This window comes from Nannospalax galili, unplaced genomic scaffold, assembly GCF_000622305.1.
Source record: "Nannospalax galili isolate Female #2095 unplaced genomic scaffold, S.galili_v1.0 scaffold440, whole genome shotgun sequence".
NCBI classification, from domain to species: domain Eukaryota; kingdom Metazoa; phylum Chordata; class Mammalia; order Rodentia; family Spalacidae; genus Nannospalax; species Nannospalax galili.
Window position 1 is genome coordinate 472,927 of NW_008347189.1, and position 6,000 is coordinate 478,926.

A 6,000-nucleotide genomic window follows, 5' to 3' on the forward strand; every position below is an offset into this window, starting at 1 on the left:
TAGATGTTTTAAGGTGTGATTTGACATGATCCATTCTTTAGAGCTTTAATCTGGCGATAGTGTGAGATATACTGGCCTGGATTGAAACTAGAGGGGGGGAACCCAGTTAGGGTACAAATTGCCAGAGACTAATAAAGGTAATGTTTACACGAAGTTCTTCACAATGAGAATGAAGAGGACAAATATTAAAGCCTTTAGGATCTATAATTAATTAGGAAGGGACTGGAGCAAGATAAGAGAAGAGCCAGACTTCTGAGCTCTGTAAGCCTAGGTATGTGCCCTGGTAAATGGAGTCATGAATGGAATCAGGAATATACAGTGGAAAGAAAGTAAGTACACGCGCAGAACAAGTTCACTTGTAGGTTGTGCCGGATATCTGGTGGAGGTTGGGGTTATTTTGAAAAAAAATTATAAACAAGGATTTTAAAATTTGTTTTGGTAAATTTGTTTTCAAATTTCACCTGTAGTGGAGCTAAAATGTAACTGCAATTCATCCTTCATGTTAGCCACCAACACTTGGCGTGATTGAACTAAAAAATTCAAATGGAACCTCAGGTTCTGTTGTCTTATAGTTTCATTATTTTTTGTAGCCTGCATCAAATCACATGTCCTCATTGGATATGGGGCTGAGGCTTGGCATCTTCATTAGAGACTTCCATTGTAGCTCTCCTTGTCATGGAATCAGACTTAGATTTTTCCCAAGTCAGAACTGAAATTTAATATTACTGAAAAAAACAAATTTTCAGTCAAATGTAAGGAAAATATTTCTCAAAAATAATTTTTATTTCTAATTAAACTTAAGCCGTAATCAGAGTCAAACAAACAGTACTAAATGTGACTAAATGTTAAAACTGAAACTGAATATTGAGTATCTATATTCATCTAGCTTTTTGCTTTGATAGGTGAGCTTGTTTTCACAAACACTCATTTTGTCTCCTTTACTACTTTATTCTGTATATAAACCTTTTAGATTGTGTTTTCTTTGAGCTTGAGGGTCTTTTAAAATTATCATAGCTATAGGGCTGGGTATGCCTTTAATCCCAGCCCTCCAGGAAGCAGATTTCTGTGAGGTCAAGGCCAGCTGGGGCTACAGGGAGACCCTGTCTCATAAAAGACCAAAAAAAAAAAAAAAAGGAAAGAAAAATATTATCATAGTCATTACAAAATTGGGAACTGTTGTTTTTTAGTCTGGAAGGTTTTCAGATAACTTATTTTTATCAGTGGAATTTACTTTATTTCTACTTTCATAATGAACTATACCTTCTCCATAGCACAGTCAGTACCTGTGTGTTCCTCCCCACCATTTGCTTTAAAAGGTACTTGAAGAAACACATCATTCCTCTTCTCTAACATTATCTTTTCACCCCTACAAGGTATATTTAACAAAGCTAGCAAACATTTGTGTTCTTTAATCATGAAGACAAACTCTTAACCTTTCAGAACAGTAAACAGAACACCCCAGATGTGCATTAGAACAAATGAAGCTTGTATCGTGCATTTTTATAGGTTATTCAGATTCTTGTTAGGAATCTTTGATTCTGCTTATCCAACAAAACACAGTAGGGTAAAAAAGAAACTACATTTTGAACAGGAGGATGAAATTAAACACAAACCAGCCCCTGCAATTGTGTTCATTAGTCCCTGTGCTGTCTCAGTTTTACTAGCAGGACTGGGTGTGGCATCTTGGGTAGAATGAATGTGCAGAGTTTATAGGATGTTTTGTTTCACTCTAATTTTTTACATAACTGTTAGGCAATTTCACTATTTTTCAAATTCATGTTTGGCTTATTTTCTCAGTATTTCTTTTTTTGTTTCATGAGAAATATTTAAAACTTGTTTGGAAGAAATTTGGCTTCATTTACTAATTACTGCTGCTGCCTCCACAAGTGCTTTCTGAAATTATTTCATCTCTAATATAGATGTGTTTTCTTTTCCTTTGTGTGTGTGTGTGTGTGTGTGTGTGTGTTCATTCATGTGTCTCTGCTTGTGTGTGTTCAGGTATGCATACTCATGGAGGCCAGAGATTAGTGTCACGTATCGTCCTCCATACCTTTCCACCTTATCTTTTGAGACAGGATCTCACTGAGTGTGACCAATAAGCTGCAGGGTCCTCCTTTCTCCACCCCTACCCTATAGCACTGGAGCTACAGATATGTGCCAAGATGCCTGGCTGCTGGGTGCTAAGGATCTGAATTCAAGTCCTCATGCTTGTGTACAAGCACTTTACTAAACCGTTTCTTCAGCACCTACATGTTTTCTTGATATTAAAATGTTTTTATTTCTAGTCTTATTACTTACTACCTACTAAATAAAAAAAAAACGAAAAAGAAAAATACCTTGAACTTAATGAGATCTACTTTCTATTATGCACATTATCCTGTGGAATAGGTACTATGGCAGATATAGAAATGATCTAATTATTTTATTTACTTATTTGGTGCTGGGGAATGAGCATATGTCCTTATGTAAACTAAGCATGCACTCTATTTTAAATGATACTAAGTTACTGGGGCTGAAGAGATGGCTCAGCAGTTAAGAACACTGACTGTTTTTGCAGAAGACCCAGGTTCCAATCCCAGCAACCACATGGCAGCTAACAACTGTCTGTAACTCCAGTTCCAGGGGATCTGACAGCCTCTTCTGTCCTCTGCAGGCATTGCACAGCTCAGGTGCACTTACCTACATGCAGACAATACATGCATACACAGAAAATAAAAATAATAAATATTTTTAAAAATCTTACTAAGTTGCCAATAGGTACATGAGAGGGACAAAAGAGAAAGGGACATGATTAGACTTTAGAATTGTACTAATACATATTTCTCTTAAGTTTTAGCTCTTAGAGTTGAGCACCAGTGTTCTAGTTGGAGTGTAGCCCAAAGGATATTCACATCTACTGAATAGACATTGCTTTCTATAAAGAAGTTGCTGTATTATACTTAGGGCTCATAAATGCTAAAATTTTAGAAATTTAAATTACATATTAGTAGGGCTGGAGAGATGGGTCAGCAGTTAAGAGCACTGGCTGCTTTCACAGAGGACCTGGGTTTGGGTCTCAGCACCCACATGGCAGCTAACAACCATCCATAGCTCCAGTTACATGGGATCTGATGCCCTCTTCTGAGTTCTGTGTGCACTTACATACATGCAGGCAATACACTCATACACATAAAATAAAAAATATTTTTTAGGTCTTGGAATAATATATACTTCCAGGTGTTGTTTGCATTAACAATAGAACTCTTGCATGACTTAAGGAAAAATGAAAAAAACAGAATTTTCTAATAGGTGAATTAAAAAGCTGTTCATCCATAAAAGAAGCCATTAATGATTAGGTAGTTATAATTATAGGTGCATTATGAGTATCTTGTGGATGGTCCTGCTGTGAACTTTGTTTTCATTCCTGGAGCCCTCTGATGGCTGCCTTGCTCCTTCTCTCACATGCACACACTGTTTGTTTTCTCAGGTCTCTGAGTTTATTTTTCATATCTGCAGTGTTCTTTGCTTATCTGCGTGGCCTGCTTTCTTACTCCAATATCATCTGAACAGAAAAAGCTCTCATGACCATCCAGTGTAAAGTAATTACTCTCCATTTCCCATTATCTATAGATATTTCATTATTGGGCCTCTGTATTCTTTTTAGGAGTTGGCATATCTGGCATCTCCTGTATTTGTGGTATATGTTTAATTTCTTCTGTTAGAGTCAAGTTATATTTTATCTATTGTTATAGTCTCATGGCCCAGAATAGTACCTGGTCAAGGGTACATAGTCTACTAATATTTGTACAATGAATGAACATTTAGTGCAAGATTTAGTTGGAGGAAGGTATAGAATACCTCAACTGAAATGTGGATTAATTATAATTTATGTTTTTTTGAATAATTGTGTTATACTAATTGAGTCTGTAGTGTATGCGTAACTGGACATGACAAGTGTGAACATGGTAGACAAGGTCTTTGATGTCTAGGCACTAGCAGTTTTATTTTCTACAGTTAGACAAACCAGCTTAGCTTGCATACTTAATCATGCCTGGATTTGTCTAGTCAAAGAACAAAATACATCTGCTTTTCTAGTTTTGTTTGGCTGAGCTACAGTCTTAGTTCTTCTTTATACCAATTTTGAAAAGAAATGTCTGTCAGTGATTGGTTGCCTCTGTTTCCTTACCAGACATTATTCTTCTTTACAGCCATCTGTATCACAATTATCTGAAATATTGCTCTCAATTATAATCACAGATCTTTTCCCTCTGGATTCAAGTGTTAGTTCTTTGTTTTCTTGATTTCTTTTTAGAAAATATTTATTATTTTTTTTAATGTGTATGAGCCTGCATATATGTAAGTGCACCTGTGTCATGCAGTGCCTTCAGAGGACAGAACAGGGCATTGAATCCCCTGAAACTGGATGGTTGTTAGCTGTCATGTGGATGCGGGAACTGAACCCGGGTCCTCTGCAAGAACAGCCAGTGCTCCTAACCTTGCTGAGCCATCTCTCCAGCCCCAGTTTTCTCGATTTCTTAAAATGTGTATGTGTACGATTCTAACTAGGCTTCTTCCTTAGTTTTTTGTGGTAAAAGAAGAAAAAAGAAGAAGCTACGTTGGAGTGAAGTACTGATCATGTAGTGTAGTATAGAGCAGGCTTGCTGTAGAAAACTGAATAGGGAGAATTAAAGGAAGAGAAAAGCAAAGGAAGAAAGGATGGAAATAAAGAGGGTAGACACCGGAGGAAAGAGAAATGGAGAGCAAGTGTATATCAGTAGATATCAAAGCCCTAGAACTAGCACTGGTAATTTAGTTGTTTGTTTTGAAAAGTAGAGTAATAGTGACATAAGCACTCAGCCTTAGGACTTTATCCCTTACTGTAACTTTAAGCAAACGTTGTAACAATTTTTAACTTCATTATTTTCATCTACAAAATATAACAACTACCCGATAGTGTTTTTATGATACTGAGTATACAAAAAGCACATACTAGATGTAGACTGCTGTTACTAACTTCCTACAGCTCCCAAAGTAGCTTTTCATTCTCCACAATTACTTTAGAAGAACTTACAAATATCTCCTTATGTCATTTCTAACTTTATAGTTCATTTGTTGAGTAAGCAGGTAACTACTGCGTGCCTACCATGTGCTGAAAATTGAGCAATAAAGTGACATTTCACATTTTTAAGAAGATACACATTGAGAGAAGAGAGACAGAAGAATAAGCTTCTGCATTAAAATGAAATGTATATTAGGAAATACACAACATACTTAGAGGAATGAGGAACTACTTTATAGGATCGAATTATGTAAAGAAGATAGCAGTTCAGAGATTAAGCATGAATAGGCATTTGTTTTTCTAACATGCCTGGACTACATTCCAACCAGAAGAAATGGTTTCATTAATGTAAAAAAATATAAGTGAGAGCAAGTGTATTCAGGAAGTTTTAAGGAGCTTTCTATCATTTGGAACATCAAGTGTTATCAGATAATGGTGGTTAATGGGGTTAGACAGTGATAGGCAGTGGACCAGTTATGGAGGGTCTGTCTACCATTCCACAGAGATTAGATTTACCCTACACGTAAATGGGAACCATTGAAAAAAAAATCCTTGCACAGAACCGTGGGATAGTGTTTTCTGTGGACATAAAAGCAGTAAAGTGGCTGTGTGAGGATGTGAGGATGGTGAAACTTAAAAGAGAACAGAGAGGAGGCTACTATAATAGTTATAATAATAAAAAAAAGATGAAGGAATAAATTTGGCAATGGCAGTGAGGACAGAGGCAGCTACTGAGAAGGTAGATTTATCCAGAGTTATTGATTAGATATGGGGTGTAAGGGAGAAGGAAGAACCTGAAATGATTCCCTAATTTTGGTCCTGAGTACCCTAGTGAATACTGCTTTAAAGACAAACAGGTAGGAAGTAAAACAGGTTTTAGCACGATGGTCATACCATCAAGAGAAGGTAACTGTGCTGGATAGCTTTAGTGTCAACTTGACACACCTGGGTTGAGGGAGCCT

At 36.6% G+C, this 6,000-nt stretch overlaps 1 protein-coding gene across 1 annotated transcript in view; it reads left to right on the forward strand.

Moving 5' to 3' along the window:
- The window catches only part of Mrpl1 (mitochondrial ribosomal protein L1), an 82,620-nt gene that overhangs the window by 34,562 nt on the left and 42,058 nt on the right, over positions 1-6,000 (forward strand). The gene's annotated exons all lie outside the window — the stretch shown is intronic.